The sequence below is a fragment of the Aquila chrysaetos genome, chromosome 15 (assembly GCF_900496995.4).
Source record: "Aquila chrysaetos chrysaetos chromosome 15, bAquChr1.4, whole genome shotgun sequence".
In the NCBI taxonomy this organism is placed as follows: domain Eukaryota; kingdom Metazoa; phylum Chordata; class Aves; order Accipitriformes; family Accipitridae; genus Aquila; species Aquila chrysaetos.
Genome location: NC_044018.1, coordinates 779,934 through 798,301, shown reverse-complemented (window position 1 = coordinate 798,301; position 18,368 = coordinate 779,934). Strand labels below are relative to the sequence as shown.

The 18,368-nt window shown below is 43.3% G+C and overlaps 1 protein-coding gene across 4 annotated transcripts in view; it reads left to right on the top strand.

The window, feature by feature from the left end:
• ASXL2 (ASXL transcriptional regulator 2) overlaps nucleotides 1-18,368 on the top strand; it is a 131,929-nt gene that overhangs the window by 72,409 nt on the left and 41,152 nt on the right. Inside the window, exons 1-2 of one of the 4 annotated variants that reach the window (XM_030037030.2) lie at nucleotides 999-1,045; nucleotides 2,624-2,629. The exons of 2 other annotated variants lie outside the window; for them this stretch is intronic. The gene's annotated coding sequence lies outside the window, so the exon portion shown is untranslated. Of the gene's footprint in view, nucleotides 1-998; nucleotides 1,046-2,623; nucleotides 2,630-14,060; nucleotides 14,104-18,368 lie in introns of those variants that run through there. One more of the 4 variants, XM_030037031.1, reaches the window with a different exon arrangement.

Genomic DNA, 18,368 nt, shown 5'->3' with positions numbered 1-18,368 from the left:
TTTGTAGACCCACATGGGCGTTACATGGGACCAATCAGGAGCACAGGGGGAAAAGTTTAAAAACAAGCCCCATGCATTATTGCCTGCACATCTGTGCGTGAGCAGAAGGAAGCCAGGAGCAGCACTGATTGTGGAGCTTAAGAAGCAGCAGCAGCAATGTTCATGGAGCAGCTTTATGCAATTCCCGTTGAAGGTAAGATGGGGTTGTTTCAGCAGGCAGCTGTGGCAGATTTTTGCTTTTGGGAACGAAGCGGGTGCTTTTCTGGCTGGGGTCCCTCTGTGCCGATCAGAGGTGAGACACATACCTTTTCCTCGGCTTTGAGGCAGCTACTCGGCTCTTGTCTTTGGAGTTTGATGATAAAAACAAAGCTTTTTTTGGACTTTTGAATGGATGCTGCCAAGACTTCTTGGGTTCTGTTGTTTTAAATCATCCTGAAACTTAAAGTCTAAATGCCTCAATTCCGGATGCTTTTATCACCGTTTTGCTATGTATTTTGTAGGACAGCTTGCAAGTGGTTTGTTGTAATGAGCTACACAAATGTGAAATACAGCTGCTCAATGTCATTGTCTGTGTGCGCACCTCATTTGTACACCTGGGGTTGTTTGTGAGCTCAAGGTTACTAATACAGTCTGTCCTTATGGTGTCTGGAAATAAAACATGTAATGTAGTCGTGTTTCTGTGATCAGCTACAAAGCTTCAGTTGACTGGAGTGGAACCACAGTCAGTGCCTACGCCTGGCTTTGCAAGCCTGTACAAATAAATAAAAGGCATTTGGTTCCAGTATAGAGTTGCCCAGACTTTCATGGCTTCTAGCAAGGAAAATGGCTGTCAAAACTGGATTATCCTACAGTTTCTGCCATGTTGCGTGTCCCTGGTGTACCCTTTCTAATCAGTCATCCTGAAAGAGAAGGATCTTGTTTAGCTTCTATAACTGACAGCTTCTGTGAGAGCTGTTGCAGTAACAGGTGTCTCCTCTAGCAAAACCCAACCGAAGTTTGCTGTATTAAAAAGGAAAGAAAAAGGGAAAAAATATTAGATGGTAAAGTGAACTTTAAGGGAAAAGGGGGAAACAACCTGGACAAGATTATCGATAATCCTTGCCCATTAGCAAACAACTAGCTTGTCTTGCATTTTTGTACAACAAGCACATACCAGCGGGTCCCTCGTGGTCCCTTAGGCAGGCAGAATTTTGTTTGACCAGATTAGTGTTCAAAGTGAAAAGTAACTATATTTGGTAAAATGTTGTTTACTGAAAATAGATTAGAAGATTTTTTGTCAGGTTAAAATAGGATATCACCATAAACTCTTCTTACATAGGACAGTGAAGGAAAATATCTGTAATAATTAAACTTCTGCACTATGTTCACTGCCAATGGCCCATACTTAGGAAAACAGGAATAAGAAATAAAACACTGTTCTATACCTGAAATTTTGTGCATTATCTTTTCGTATAGAGGAAAACCTTGGGAGTCTAGACACACAGAAATACTGATTCACAGTTAGCGGGTGTGACCTGCTTTTACTATAAGAGCTTTGCTGTGACAGTGTCTCTCAGCTTCCCTAATTAACACCCGTGGCCTGATCACGGCACTGCCTTCAGAAAGTGCTTTGCTGCTGCATGCCCATAACAGCTGCCAAAAAAAAAAAAAATTTTAAAAAGAATTCTATTTGGGTTATGTCATTTTGTTTCTTCCTGCTAAAGTTTTGGTAGAAATATCAGCTTTTCTAAATACAGCCAATTCCTGCTTGTGCTCGTGACTCATGAGGAAGCTGTTTCCCGCGTATCACATTATGCAATTTATCAAGGAATCTGCAGCCACAAAGCCAAAAAACGTTACTTTTTCCTTTATTTTAAGTTAGTGTATCTTCTGTTTAGGCTAGTATATTGTAGTATCCAGATTTTGAGTGAGCTGTAGTTTTTCATAATGGGCTATACAGCCTCTGAGGGCTTACTCTCTAGCAGTCAATAAGTTGTATTTCCATTAGACTTCACAGCAAGCACCATATTTTTTAAGTTGCGTGAGCAACAGTTATTAGGCTGTCATCACAGGCACTTACATGTGGCTCTGTGTTTGGTAAGCATTTTAGACATGTAGAAGAATGGATTATAAACTTAAAATCTACAGTAGAAGATTTTTTTGCATGAATTCCCATGCATGAATTTTCCTCAGCAACTAAAAATCCTAAGGCTTACCGAAGAAATGACAGATCAGTTTTCTGTAGGACACCTTCGATCTGTGCTTTTACCAAGTGAACTTTTGCAATCCTTTCCCAACACTTCAGCAAACTCTCAGCTTATGGTCTTGGCCTGACAAAGCTGCACTCAGAGCCTGTTTTACACGCCAGCCTGCTGCTCACTGCTTGTGCTCCCCTGCTGCAGAGCTCATCCCTCTGCTCCCGGTTGTCTTCTGTAAGGAGAAGAGCCAGGCAGGAGCTGTAGTTACTTGGAGTCGGTGGCATCGCACTGCTGTTTGGTGCATGAACTGGAGAAGCCTTGGGCATCACTCCTGCCTTGTGTCCCTGACCGATGTGGGCAGGACAGACGTTTTGGGGTGGTTATTCCCATAAGCACAGTATTTCTAAGGTGCTGTAAGGCCCCAAAGTATTTCCACTGAAATGTAGGGAAACGTGATTTGTAAGTCCTTAATTTGTTTTGCAGAAAACCGAAGAGTGGGCAGCCATTTAATATGGCAAACATTTTTCCAAAAAAGCCAGTTTTCTCAGGGATTCTCATCCCCCCAGGCAGGTGCTGTTTGGCCCCTAAAGGTGCCTTTTTGGGAGGGCAGCATCAGTCCTGCGGCTCCGTCGGGCCCTGCGGGAGCTCGGCTGCTTGTGTGCGGTAGCTGGGAAGTGTGTGTGACCCTCTGAGCGGTGGTCCCCTGTGCTCAGCGCCATCCCCACACCCTCGGGGACATCCACTCGCACTGGAGGCGTGATGAACTGGAAGGATTCAGCCAAAGAGCTGGAGCTTGAGAGCAAAGAGGAATTGAAAGCTGTTGCGTGTGGCTGCAGCTGTGCCGGGCGAGCAGAGGAGCAATAAAACCACTTCTGTCTCGGTCCGGAGCTTTGCTGTCCTAAAGCTTTCTGATTGCATTCAGCAGGTTTTTCAAGTGCTTCTCTGAGCTAGAGGCTTAAGAAAATCTAGTGCATGCATGTTTGTTAGGAGTTACCACATAACAATGTATTGTTCTATTTAATTCTGACTTTCCAACTGTATTGCGTTACAGTTAGAAATATTTTTGCTGCCAAGCCTGACAGCAGGCTTTGTAGTGAGGGACGGGGCAGGAGCATGTCTAAGCTGATAAGAGATGAACACTGACAGGCTTTGAGGGGCAGCCCGCTCTGACCTCTCCTGGATCCCTGAAGCAATGGAAATGCTCTTGTTCGAAGCGATAAAGTCTCTTCTCGGTGGCAGTCTGCGAGGACATACGGGAGTTGGTTGTACAAGCTTTTATGTGGAGCGGGGGAGGTTTTGCCATGCAGTACCTGCAGAAGACAGGGCTCACGTCCCACCTTCTGTCACCAGTGGTACATGGGTACACGGAGCAAAGCATGTGCAGCCCTGTCTGAGGGCAGGGGCTGCTTTGTGAATGAGCTTTCTCATCTGGGTTTTTTTTTCCTTCATTGCTTCAGCTTCTCTGGCTTGCCTTTGAGATTTTTGCAGTTCATTCTGTCATTCCATGTCAAACAAAATCTCAGTAGCTGTGCCTTTCAGCCTCATGTACTATGTCATGTTCAATTTCTACCCACAAAAACATATGCCGGGTGCCTTTCCTCTCTGGGAGAAAGGTCACCTGTGACCTGCTGCTCCTCTAAGTTCTGTATTGTAGGAGAAAGGGAATACAAACTTGAAAAAACAAACTTTTCTCAAGGAGCCACATGGAGAAGACAAGGGACAATGGGTACAAGTTGCACCAGGAGAGGTTTCTTGACATAAGAAATTTTTTACAGTAAAAGCAATCATTGACTGGAACAACATCCCCAGGGATGTGGTGGAGTCCCCATTGTTGGAGGTTTTCAAGATGCAATTGGGCAAAGTGCTAGATAATCTCATCTGGGCTGCCTTTCCCACGAAAGGTTGGACCGGATGATCTTTTAGGTCCCTGCCAACCTGGGTGTTTCTGTGGATCTCTGGAAGGCGGTCAGGAGCTAGGCATCTGCATACAGCAGATGCACCCTTCGCTGCCAGGTCATCGGAGAGGGTCAGGAACCGCTTGCTGGGAAAATGCAGCAGGAATTCCTGCTTTGAGAGTGACGGGCTGAAGGGCTCCTGGCTTCCCAGCCCATGCCACTTGTGTGGTTGGCACCTCGGTGCTGGTCCTGCCAGCCAAGGACCTGCTTTGTTTTTCAAAGCAAAGTGCACATTCAGGAGATGTTTGATCTCTCTGCATGTGGAGCCATTTCTGAGTAAAGCCTGAATTTCTTGTTTCACCAGCATGACATGATCCTCCTTTAACCTTTCTACATCTATTTTTTTCCTTATTCCCTTTAATCTTAAACTTGTTCTGTATCAAATCAGTACTGGGGTTTTTTTGAACTATGTGTACAGTGATACTGAGGTTGTGTGTCTTCCATGCCTGCATGCAGAGGAGACCTTGCTAGGATGGGTTGGGTTTTTTTGAAGGCAAAAATCATGGTCCTCAGCACTGGCAGTCTGACAGCTCAAGGTCTTAAGAATGAAGATTCCAGCTCAGTGTCAGGTGTGCTCAAGAACAGCAATAGCGAGCCTGATCACAGGCCTGCGTAGCCTGGTAGTCTGCTCCAGTGTTGATCAACAGCAGTAACCCAGAGAGAAGGTGCAAGAAGAGCACAAGAACATGACAAGTGTGGTTTCATGTCATCCATTGGTCTGTGGCTCAGGGACTTAGAGCACAAAGAGGCTGTCTTTCACTTGATGCCTGTCTGTGGGTTTGTCCAATCCCACTGTGAACTGCCGTACAGTTTTAGCATTTGCACTGCTCTGCAGTAAGGATTTCCTCTGTTTGATGTGCTGTGCAAAGAAGTATCTCCTTTTGCTTGGTCCGGTTTTTAAAACCTAGCATCGTCTAAATTCATTTCATGGTCCCCAGCTCTTGTGTTTGAGTCCAAACTGTTGCTCTGTTTTCTTTACTGTACCATTTAGGATTTTACAGACCCTGATCATATCAGTTGTCAGTTCTCTCTTCCAGGCTAAATGACCCTTCTCATTCCTCATTTAAGGGCCATTCCGTCCTTGTTGGGCTTTTCTAGCTCACGTAGATGTATTTAGAGCCAGTATGAAAATGGCACACAGTCTTGAAGAAGTAGGTGCATGTATGTTTTGTTTCTGTTCTGTATTTCTTTCCTGGTAATTCCTGTCATTCTGCTTGCTTTGACCACTGCTGACCTGAGGCTTTTGTACAAGTGTTTATTATAATACTAAGATAACATTCCTCTGTGGTCATTGTCCCCTCTCCTACGAGTTGTCCATCAGCCCATGTGTTTTTCCCTGAATAACTTGGTATCATCAGCAAACCTCACCACTTCACTACGAGCTCATTTTTCCACACAATTTATAAATATGATACTTGGATATCTTGACAACCTCCTGATGTTCTTTGCTGTCAGATACGTTTTTGCTCTACGGGCGTAATACCTGGCTGCTGAACAGGTCCTATGAAGAGCATCCAGGACATGCAGTAGGCAGCAGTTGGGTCTAGTGGCATTCAGCCAGGCAGGCTGACCGTGACATCTTCAGACTCTGCTTCCTTCTTTCACTATTGCAGAAACCATTTTAAAAAAAAAAAAAAGTTTCCAGAGAGGTGTGCTAAGGAGCTGTGTCACTATGTAACTCAGAAATGCAGGAGGGAAACCAGGTTAGTGATCAGAGGACCAAGTGTAGCGTTATTTTTCTCAGGTCAGTCTTTCAAGGAGATGAACCGTCTCACACAATAAAATTGCTTGTGCCTTTGAAAACCAGAGCAATCGTGCTGTCTTGTGTTTGGGGCAGAACCTGCCACCCTTTGAGAGCTCTGTTTATTTACATAAACTGAGGTGTATTTTAGGCAGCTGAGTGTGTTTGTATTTCAGGTAGGCTTTACAGCTGGGAAGTGTGCTTCCACTAGCATGTCAAGCTTTGGTAGCAGTGCCAGCTCCATGCAAATTATGTGTCTCTGATGGGACTTGACCATGTTATGGTGTTTGTCATAAGCACACTGAATTTGGTTGAATTTCCTGTGCAACCATTATTTAAAGTAGGAGCACTATATATATATATATATATATATACGCACACTATTGAAATAGTAGGGATGTGAGGAGTCTTCATAACTGTCGATGGGTATTGCACAGTATTTGCCCAGAGTGACTGAAAACATCTTGTTTTACCAACAGAGGATTAAAATGTTTTTAGCCTTATTGAACTTTAGTTTTTAACAACTGGATAACAACTGGATAACATACGTTCTAAAAGTCCTGGCTAGGTAGCACTGCCCTGTGCTTACTGCAGAGGAACTGGCATTTCTTTTCAAATAAGTATTGGCCACATAACTGCCTCTTTGTATTTTTAGCATCAATAGTAGCAAAGTTCTAATGTGCAGTGATTACTACCAGCTTGGTAGTCATCTTCAACTGTGAAGGGCTCATAGCAATATCTAATACATTTTTTATTTTAGTTGCTTCCTTTGCTTCTGCTCTAGGAGAAGAATTTTCCTATTCTGTATTTCCAATGGGTAATGTGATTACCCCTGATTTACTGATGGTCTAATGAATGTCTCTGTAACTATCTGGAGTTTTCAATTGCGCTTTCTTGGCAACGTTTTTCTTACCAGTCAGATTCCCTCGTGTTTTCATCACTTGGGGGAAATGAGATCTTTTAAAATGACGTACCTGTATTAGTGTGTTGGACTGCCCCTGTCCTTACTGACAACAATACAGCCACATTCCCTATGCCCTCAGCAGTTTGCCGTCTTCTAGTCCAGTAGTTAATTCTTTCCCCTCAAAACACGGCCCACAGTAATTTCCTGACTTTTAGAAGCGTTAAAGCTTTTGCCCATTGTCACATAAGGCTGCACATGAGCTGATGTCTTTAAAACTTGCAGTTTCTTTCCATATATTATAGACAAATGCATGAGATTTACCCTGCTGGTTACCACATTGATTCAGAAGCAGCTGATAACTCCAAATAAAAAGATCTCAGTAAGTTTGAAGCAGACAGCTGTGTGTGTTGAGGATGCTTTCCCTGCCTGTCCATTCTGTCCTCCTTGTGCTTGTCCTAGCAGTGCTGGTGGCAGTCAGAGGGGTGCAGGGAGGCTTTCCCGTTCCTTCTGCAAGCAGCGTGTTCTCCTCGGTGCCGTTGGGAGGCAATGGAAGTGGGGAGTGCCTGTAGCCAAGGCTGCCTGGCAATCTTCTTTTAAAGACCTTTTTCACTTGCCAAACTTTAATGTTGGGGCTTGGTTGTCTGTCTGTCTGGGGAAGGGGGAGTGTCTTTTAACATCAGCAGGATCTCTTCAACTGCCGCTGAGAATAAAGTGTAGGGAAATTGAGGGGTTTTTGTCCACTTAAAAGTCTTATTTTACCAGTGTAATCCACTGCGATGGCAGTGCCTCAGCCCAGGACTTTGAATTTGACTGCGTAGTTTCTTGCTGAAAAAAACCCAACCCCAACAATTTTTTGTTTCTGCGACATTGCGCCTGCATTTCTGAGTGTCTGAGACTCTCGGGTTAGCCGGTTTGCAGCCATGGGTGAGGGCACAGGTCAGAACAACAAGAACAGGGAGCACAGTCTTGGGGTCGACAGAGAGGCAAGTTTTTAAGCGCTGTTCGTTTTTCACCAGAACTGTAAGTATCTCAGTTTGGCTCTTTCTTTGTTTTCAGTTCAGAGTTGTGGAATCCATTGTCAAAATGCGGGAGTTGCTTTTTTGGCTGGCCCCACTGCAGCAGCCCTTGGGTGGCTGCGGAGGCTGTGCTGCAGCCTCTGCCGCAGCTGCAGATAGGCCCCATGCGCACTTGGGTTGCAGCTGACAAGATTTAATGTTTCTCGGCTATTTTTAATGTACATTTGCAAATTAATGAAAATTAGTTTGGGGTGTGAGTTGGAAGTGCTGTTGACAATTAATTCCACATGCGGACCTTGCTGTTCCTGAGTGATTGTTCCCAGATGGAGTGAATCAGGAAGAGTTAATTGCAAACAACTGTGTGAGGAAGAGCTGTAATACCTTCATTTTTACATTTTTTGACAGTGGTCTCTAGAAACTGGTCTCTCAACAGCAGAGAAGAAACTGAATTTAATCTTAGCTAAGTTAGCAGACCCTTAGCTGGACATGTTACAACCCTGTTTTAGCATGGCTCCTGGATCAGGGGCCGTTGTGCTGGGTGCTCTGCACAGGATTCCTGCCCCGGGGAGTTTGCAGTCACATCACTTACGTGATAGTAGGTAAAAGCAGAGAAGGGAATACAGGAAAACTGTTTAAGTTCATCTATACTGGCTATGCTTTGACCCCTACTTTAGGACTCTGAACGACAGGCCTTTATTTCAGCTAGGTACCCCAGAGCTGGTGTTAAATGTGATCATTGGCATCGTATTATCTTCATCAGTTTCTCTGCTTAAAAGTTATTTGGAGAATTCCTAAATTGTCTAAATCAACTGTTTCCAGGTTAACTGTGTGGTTTTACCAATGAAGAAAAGTGCTACTTCACGGGGTAAAAATCAGGAAGCTTCAGTGTAGTGGGTAATTCATGGTTCTCCAAAAAATTACACAGTTGTGCTAGTGCTGTCTCAGCAGTAAATGCATTGGCATCACTGCTGCTACAGTCCAGGCATAACTGCTTATCACTCTCATGTGCTCATGACACACACAGTAATCAAATAATCCTCTTGTAGGCACTTGTGCTGTCCTTGGAGGCTTGTTTTCAGGCATGTGTGTCTTGGCAAGAAACCCTTGTTAAGTGGATTAGTTGGTGAGACACCTCGCAGGCATAGGTGAGGTGGTAGCTGGGAGAGCAATGTGCAAACCTTTGCAGGTTCCAGGTTGTGCTGCTGTGTAGCTGCGTTGGAGATCCTCTGTAATCTGGATACGAGATTTTTTAAATGGCTTATTTTCTTTTATTAAAATGTATATGGGCAGAGACAAGGTGCAATAACAATGATCAAAGAGACCTGAGAGCTAATGAGCAAGTTGTAGGTAGCTCTTCAGACTCGAGGAGAAGAGCAGCTGTGCTGCCCTAGATGCAGTCACACCAAGGTGATACGTGATGCAGGAGCCTGGCACGGAATTCAAAGAAATGTGACCACATCTTCCCCTCTTCGAATGCCTACATTAGCTTCCTACACAATTCATGTTTGGCCACCTCTGATCTGCTCTGTGTTTGAGTCAGCAACCTAGAAACATGTTCTGTTACCCCAAAAGAAAGCATCCGAAGCATACGTTCCCCCTTACATTGGCCTCTAAGCATCTGCTGTAAAGAGATGCTGAGGGTCAGCTGAGCTGCTCAGAAGACTCTCTCTACCCAGGACTCCAGTCCGTGCCCTCTCTTTACTCACCCTGGGTAGACTTGGGCAGCCGTAGCGACCCTGCTGCGAGCCAGCATGCCTCAGTAGCCCTACGAAAGCAAACCTAGCGATAAAAAGACTGGCAGCCTTGTGCCTGATAAGCAATTTGAATCAGCTCACGGAGGAACCTAATGCATGCTGGGACAGTCCGAGGGAAGGGATGGGGCTGCTCATCTGGGGTGGGAGGTGTAAGACCTCCTTTTGATGACCACAAACCATTAGATGAGTTCATTTGCTCGTGTACCTTAACAAACTTGCTGTGCTCCAGATACATTGTTCTGGCTCAGGAACACACATGTCTTCAGCATGCTGTGGTATTAGTAAGCAGTCACAAGTAATACTCAAAAAAGAAGGTATTTTACTGAAGGATTCTGTAAAGAAGTATAAGAAGAATCTTCGCTGTAACTTAGGGGGTTTTTTCACAACCATATGCTGCCCGAAGGGGGTTGCTTTGCAAGGAACAAAGTTGTATGGGGTGTATTTCAGTTGCAGGTGTGTTACTTCTTCAGAGCAAATGCTCCCTTACAGAATGAGTTATATAGTGATTGGGTTCTCTTATAAATAAATTATTAAAAATACAATGATACCAGTCACAACAGTCAACAGATGTTCCTTCGAGCTTTGTGGGCATCTCACACTTGACACCGTGAGGTAAAGCTTTGGGTTCTGACAGGCTCTTCAGGGAGGTGGCACTGCTTGGAAACATGCTCGACAGCAAGTGCCATTGGTGCCTTCTGTGTGTGCGCACTGCGATTTCTGTTATATTTTTTTTTTTAAAACCATGCATTCCTAGGAATGCAGTGACTAACACAGGCAAATGCACTGGTACACTTTCATATGAGCAAGTGGGTTTCTCTGGTTTCTCTTGGTGTTAATATGGTGTTGCTGTTGCTGAGCTGAACTGTTGAACTGTGTTGCAAGGTGAACATTTTTGAAAGAAAGCGCTGCATTTGTGCTGCTTCTTGCTTCTCAGTAGAGCTGCCTCTGTTTCTGCTTCCACGGTGCCTTATTGATGCTGTGCTTAAATTCACATTCTTGCTCTTGAGTGCGTATCGGAAGAAATCTTACTGAAGCCTGTATCTTGTGTGCGCAGGATGCCGGGTTTTGAGTGACCGTGTCTGTAGAGCTGCCAAATGCTTCGTGTGCCGGAGGTGGCCGTGACCTGCCTGCATTTCCTTTCACAGGCCGTGACAGCCAGAGCAAACCCGCCGAGTGGGCGTACTGTTGCACAATTAATCTCTCTCCTTCACACATGTGAATGCAGAAATACCTTTCATGCTCCTTTTTTAATTGAATGCCTGAAAAGTAAGGGAGAAGAGGTGCGCTGCTGCTTCTGCCTTTATATGTGTCCCTACATGACAGCAGGAGATGCTGGCACAGCAAAGTCCACGTCCTGCCTGACCTGCAGTTACTCAACTCGATGTCTGTTCTGTAGTCTATAAATTTTCCTCCTAAAGGACTCAGAACTCAAAGAATGACCTATTGAAATGGCAGGTATTTGCTGGCTATTGCACATCAGCTGAGATCCAGAGAAAGAGAATACCTGCAAGGAATGACAAGGGTCATTTTAGAGGCTCCTTGCAGCAGGTGCCATGTTCAAACTGAGCAACAAAAGGATACCAGGAAAGTGAACACTGTCAGTTGGGTATTGGTCATGTCAAAACTGGCTGCTTTAGTAGATGAATGTTAGTGCTAGAAGCTTTTCTGGTGTGAAAGCATAAAATGTTGGCCCTTTTCAAAATAATTCTTACACTGGTATGCTCAGAGGAAGATTTTCTTGTCTTCCCTCGCTTTAACGGAGACGTTCTCCCCACTTTTATATCATCATAGAAAACCATCCACATAACAAGGTCTTTTCCTTGTGCGTCGACGCATCCTCCTCGCTCTCCATTTCAAGGCCATCATCGGCCATCGGTGTCAAGTGCGCTCACGGAGTGCAGATGTCTCTCTGTGATCCCTCTTTGTACCAACCTCACGGCAGGAGTCACTTGGCTGCCTTTGATCATCAGATAAGTGGCTGTGAAGAAAACAGCTCTTCCACCATGCCAGGGTAACTCTTTTCTTCATCAGTGCTGTTATGCACAGTCTGTGTTTGTATCTTTCTGTCTTATCATGAAGTGGTACAGGTATTATTTATGAATTTGGGACGGGTTTTCTCCACTGCCTTTGTGGGGACCTGCAGGGACAGGCCTGAAGTACATGTGTGCTGTCACCAGAAACATGAGCACCTGCATTTTCTGTGGCAGTAAGTGTTGACAGGTTGGACTGCAAGATTCAGTTCGTGGTTTTACCCAACTGGCCTTGACCTGAATAATTTCGCTTCTGCTTCTCAGTGTCCAAGAAGAGAGAAGTTTAGGTGAACTGCTAAGTTCTTTGAGCTCTAAAGGTGTTTTTTTTAGGGAAGAGGGAAGTGTTCTTCACATGGAAACTTGTATTTTGGGTAAAGTAACAAACAAACACTGAAATCTTTGCAGTAATGTACTGAGACCAAACAGGGGCAGCTGCCAAGGTTGGTTGTCAAATGACTTTCAGTGAGCATTGGGTGTTTATCAACAGTGGAAATGAATGATTGCTTCTATCAGCAACCTGGGCTACCATAGTGTTTATTGTGAATAACTCAGATTTATCACTCATCCTTACAGTCTTGACTTTTTCCTAAAGGCACACATCTGCTATCTGTTTTTTAACAAAAAAAAAAAAAAAACCAAACAGCAGAACAACTCATCGATGTTGGTTAATTTGATGTTAGCTAAAGTAATTAGCACTTATAGCTGTAATTTTTTAACAAGTTTATGTAAAATACTTTCTCTTCTTCCTTCCAGTACAACAGCTGAAAAAATGTTGTTTGTATCAGTAAAATATCTCTAAATTCAGAACATTTTGATGATCATGATTTGACTTCTTGAACACCCAGGGTGCTGTGCCTTTGTCATCGCCGTATGTCCTCCAGAAAACTTGAAAATGCTTAAGCTTAGGAATTGACAGGGGTACAAATCACCAAGCATTTCTTTTTACTATTTCTTTTAGTTTCATTTGTTTTATACATAGATTCTGAGCCTGCTGTGTTGGGGACTACTCATTCCTTTTGTACACATACTGTCTGTAGCAGGGTCTTCCAGTTTGTGGCTGCTGTTCTAGATGTGCTGCATGCTGCGATAATAAACATAGTCATGTGCCCTCCCCATGGTTGGGCTGAAACCAGAACTACTCTTGTGTCATTTAGGTAAGCCTGGGGTTTGTTAACTGGGAGATCTCCATAGCTGATAAGGCTTTGTGACAGAGTTGTTGTCTGAAATGTTTATAATGCTGATGGATGTTCCTGTGCCTGGGCTGGAAAGTACCACAGCCAGTCTGAAGGGCAATGTGCTTGGTCCTGCATTCCAAAGAGCTCCACATTGACCTGTCCTTCTGATGAAGAGCCATCATTCATGGACACACAGAGTAGGTTTTGGTGGGAGTGTCTCAAGTATATGATGTAGAGTCTTTGGCTGCTATTGGCAGCTCAGGTTGTCAGACCTCTCTCTAAGTGATCCAATACTATACGTGGTGTTAGGCTACTTAGTGAGAGCTGCTTGGTGCCAACTTTAATTCTTCACTAGAGCAGAGAGCTGTAGAGCTGTATCTTCCCTTTTTACCCCTCTTTTGTAAGTTGCTTGTCCATATTTAACTGATGTTCTTTTCTAGAGTGGAGGAATTCCCCAGTGTAACCAAGGAAGCAAGTATGAATAAATTTACTCTAAGAAGGCCTTAGATTGGGAGAGAAAGAGGGTAGAGAGCTTAGGTGAGATCACCGAGCATGGAGACGTATGAGCGATCAGACACAGACTTGTTGGGTACTTCAGCTTGTTTTGTCAGAGCTGCCAGCGCAAGATACACACCAGTCTCTCCATATGAAGCAAAGAGTTGATCTTTGTTATGTTTATAAAAATGTAATCTGATAACAGGAATGCATAATCCTCATCAGAGCAGTATAAATTTCAACTTTACCCAGGGTAAGTGCAGAGGGGGAGTTCTGGGAAGTTGCAATTGGACAGTATTTTTGGGCATTATTTCTTCCTTCATTTTAGCAAGGAACAGTCATGTGGAGGAGAACTCTTAAAATGGTTGTCTCACTTGTAAGTATGATACTGTTTTGATATGAATTCAAGGTTGCATTCCCATTCTCATTCTGGTAAACTGCATACCTGTAGAAAAGAAGGGCGTTGGATTAACTGGAGACATTTCTGTGCCTCTCAAAACATGTTTTAATTGCTTTCACTAGAAGTTTTTTCATGTAATACATCTGGATCCCATTAGCTGTTTAAAATTGGGTTATTTTAAGCTTATGACTGCACATAGTTGAAAGGGGGGGGTATTGTATTTTTAGTTCAGCTTGACTGTACTTTCTTTCCAGATGAGTAAAGTGCAGCCTTTTTTTTCTGAATGTGTAGATTTTGAGGCAGACAACCCCGTGGAAATGCATGCAACCCCTTGAGCAGGAACTCTGGATCTACTATTTTAATTTCTTTTCATATTATACTTTCCCAAGCCCAAACAAAATCAGAGACAAAACCCCAGTAGAGCTCCTACTTCTGAGCTCCAGCCGGGACGCAGAGGTGAGTACCTAGTCCGTGTGCCCATGTGGCTTTGCACCGAGCTCTGCTGCAAGAGTGACGAGAGCAGGCACAGGGCTGGCAGCAGTGCCTGCTGATGGGACGTGTCTTGTGTCTAGATCATGCTGCATTTTGGTCCTTTTAAAGGCAAAGAGTAAATATCTCATCCCTGAAGGCTGTACAGAAGAGCACTGCTTCTGTGCCAAATAATAAATCAAGTTTACGCTGGCAGCAGGATTACAGATTTCGGACTCCTGGGTGGAATGAATTATCAGGATGCATTACCCATTCATAAGATGGCATTGATTTCTGCAGCACATGCAGCCACAGCAGTTTGTTAGGTGATGCTCATGAAGCAGTTATCTAGCAAAAGGCTTTTTATCCCTGGTAGATTTTTTTTTTTATCTAGTGCTCTGAGTAGAAATTTAGCAGAACAATTTCATTGTTCCAAAATAGTTTGATTCCACTTACCCGAAGATGAGAGTTTATTTTATTGCATAGTGTATTTGAAACTATAATTAGCTCTGATCTTTAAAAGATAAAGGATAAGAGATCCAGTAAAACCCCACAGTTCCAGGAACCGTCATGCGAGCAGTTCAGAAGGCTGTGCCCTTTGCTTACATCACTGAGCCTGCTGTAGTGTCAAAATACAGGGTCTGTGCAGTGTTTTTACGCTAGTAATATTTGGGTAGGTTGGTTTCGGTTGTCTTCAGCCATAGCTCATGCAAAAGACTCTTCTTGTCAGATTAATTTTAGTTTCACAAACTGTTACATCTTTCTTTGTCTGATTTGAAAGTATTTTGACTCCCAAATTCTCTCAACAATTGCAGATATATTTTTCCTTCTAGCACATTTTTAATAGTTTTGTTTCATGCTGTTAAACAGTTAGCATGTTAGTCAAAATATCTATATGCCAGTATTTGGTAGAGTGAACTGTGAAGGTGGACCTTAAGCTGTGTGACCCTCTTTTGGAGCCACTGAAATAAAACTGTTGTATAAATGCAAGGTCATTCTTTATGCTTGCTTTCTTCAGCAGTGTACGCTGCATCTCTTCTGAAACAAGCCTGAGGAAGCCAGCAGTCATTTCTACTACATCAGTTTAAGAAAATCTTGATTTAGTAATTGCCTGAGTGCCTGCCAAAAAAGTATGAGTTCTGTCATCATCCCCATTGTTTGGCTGTAAGATCTCCCTCTGCTTTTCTGTTCCCTCCTCTCTGGCTCAGTGCTGCTCCAGGTGTTTTCCTGCCCAGTCCTGCAGCCAGCTATGTTCCATGCAGTGACAAGGGAGGATAAGGCAATGCATCAAAAAGTAAATTATTGGCTGAGTGAGCAAAGATCTCTACAGTTCTGTCTAAATGTTGAGCTTAGAGGGACATTACAGTCATACAGTCAATCTTGCTGCCCCAAAGCAGGATCAGCTATGTCCATGTATTTTATCATTGTTGTTTATCTGACACTGTTTGTGAAAGACATTAGCCAGAATATTATTATTAAATATCATCTTATACAAGTGAGCAGATGTATACTAGAAGCCAGTGAGATTTCAAACAAATATCCTGCTACTTTGACACCTTAAAAGGTAAATAACCTTTGCAAGATGAGACATTGAAGAAAAAAAAAAAGTAAAAATATTTTGGGCATCTTCACCTTTCTGTTACTTTCAGTCTTGTGCAGTGTGCAGAACTGCGCTGGTACCTAACACCAGGTGAGAATTATGAGTCTTAGTGCTCCTTTGGTGGTAGGATGGACTTTAGCCAGTTTCAGTAGGCCAGTCTTGCACTGGGTGGTGACAGCAGAGAGTGCATAGTGGGATCTAAGTACCAGGGTGTCAGGAGACGTGGGGCGTTCCTTCCACTATTGCCTTTGGAAACACCGGGAAAACACACGATGTGGCACACTGTTAAAACGGACGTGTCGTCAGATCGTACTTCAGTTGCCTCGTTTGAGGCTGTGGTTAATTAATGCATTGCTTTACCCAAGAGGGTCAAGCAGAAAGTCCTTAGCATTAACTGAATTGGGGCTCCTCGAAGGAAAAGCACGAGGCAGCATCTTAATGAAACTGTACAGCCTAACTATTTCTGTTAGAAGGGATCTCTAGACTACATCCTGCATTTAATATTTGCAGCAATTTACTGCAATTTTTCTAAAAGAATTAACCACTCATCTTCTTCAATAAATGATTGTAAAATAAATCTTACTACTTCTCTTTGCTGGTGTTAGCACAGTTTCTTTATAAATGTATATAAGAGAACTGATTGACCAATGGTTTAGAGTTTGCAAATCTTAAGGGAACCCAATACCTTGTAAAATGTCATCAGATCTTGCCAGACTGAAATTTCTAATTTAACTGACCTTTAACGTAATTAAAGTTCTGTTATAATTTCATTTCTTAGAAGAAATGCTCTTGTGTCAGTGACATTTCAAGTAAGAAGTCTAAAGTGTAAAGGAGTCTCTGTCCCATAAATTACAGCTGTAATTGACTGCAGATGGGTCTTCCTCCAGTACTTCTTCTTGCAGCTGGGACGTGGGGCTCTACTGGATCCACTTTTAGTTTATCTAACAAATTGGGGTTCGTGAGGTTTGGCTGACACATGTTCCGCTTTATCTCATCTACTTTAATCTTAGAGAACTGTTAAAATTTCACCTGGCAAACTCCTCTCCCAGTCAAACCACCAGCAGGAAGCAATGAAACCTTGTGAATGAACCAGCCAGCGCAGCGACTTCAGGCCAAGTGTGCAGAGTTATGGGTTTTTTTTAGCTATCCTGGCTATGGATACATATGTTTAATTGCTTCTCCAAGCCAGCACTCTCAAATACCTGAGGTTTTTTCTCAATGCCCTTTAGTCATGTTTCTGTCCTTACCGCTTATTATCAAGGTGACGTCTCTGTCCCATCTCTCGTATGCCTCTTTGGGATGAGAGGATTCTGTTTACTGTTTCTAATTCAGAAAATCTACTGAAATTCGTTTCTGTCAGATACTGGCCCACAGTCTTCCCTAATCTTTAGCTGCTCAAGGAAATCCTTATTTACATAAAAACAGCGCAAAGCAACTCATCAAGTATTTTAAAATTGGAGCGTCTTACTGGATGCACTGCTTTCTGTACCTATTGCTGCAGCTTCTCTCCGAAAGCGCTCTTAAGATTTAAGGGTATGAAGAGGTATAATCTCAGCTCCACATATTTTTCAAATTACAAGAAAGCCTGAAGTGAAGACAGAACTAACTTTACTGAAATTCTGTTTAAATGTAAAGGAAACAAACTCAGCTTGTCAAGCTTCATCCTTATGGGAGTCTGAATATTTTTCTACATGTGCATGTCTTTGTGTTACACCTCTGCTTGGCTGCGTGCAAAGTTCTTAAAAGGATGTAACCTTTCTGAGAGCTTTTGGGTCCAAACACCCAGGGGTGTCTTCTCACAGGTTTATGCTCCCATCCATCCCCCCTTCGCTTTGGGGGGCCACAGCTAAGCTCAAGCTGCTGTGACTTGGTTGGCTTTCTCAAGTTCTCCTGTTTGTTCTTGTGAATCTGTTGTGGTTACAGCTGTCAGTCCAACACAGCAGCCGTTGTGGCACCGAGGGCTTTTACACAGTCAGAGGATGCGCAAAATATCATAATGCAGCTTTATTGTATCAGCTCCAGGGATGAGTTGTCTTCCCAGGTGTGGGGCTTAGCCTGTGCTGCCATTCCTGGTTTTAAAATATTAGTTTTCTTTATTCAAAGATAGCATAAAAATTAAAATGTGAAGAGAATATGAGGCCAGAGAAGAGTAGCCTGTATTTGGCTTAATGTTTCTATTTCACACAGAACTTGTAGTTTCAGCAGTGATAGGCTTCAAAGAGGATGTGGTTTATGTTCCTGCTATTCAAATGTCTCAAAACCAGTAACAGTCAATCTGCTTCTGTGCCTGGGTTTGAAATGTTAAACCAAACTTGTGTTTTCTTTGTGTTTAACAGCTACGAGCAAGGACTAGTTTTAGAAGGACGGGGGCGCAGTGTTTGCCCAGCCAAGGGTTGTGTTTGCAGCAGTGGTGGACTGGGAACTTACCTGGCTGGTGTAAGAGTGAGGCCGATGGCTCTGCTGCTCTCTGGGTGATGACAGTGGCCCAGCAGCTGTGAGCATGGTGCTTTTTCAGCAGAAACGGGATGCTCAGACACGAAGCTACATCATTTCATTTTGTATGCTTCACTCATAGTCCTTCCTTTGAGGATAATACAAAATAGCTCACTATCCCTGTTTTTTTTTCCATGTCCTTCACCATTTTCTTTACTTT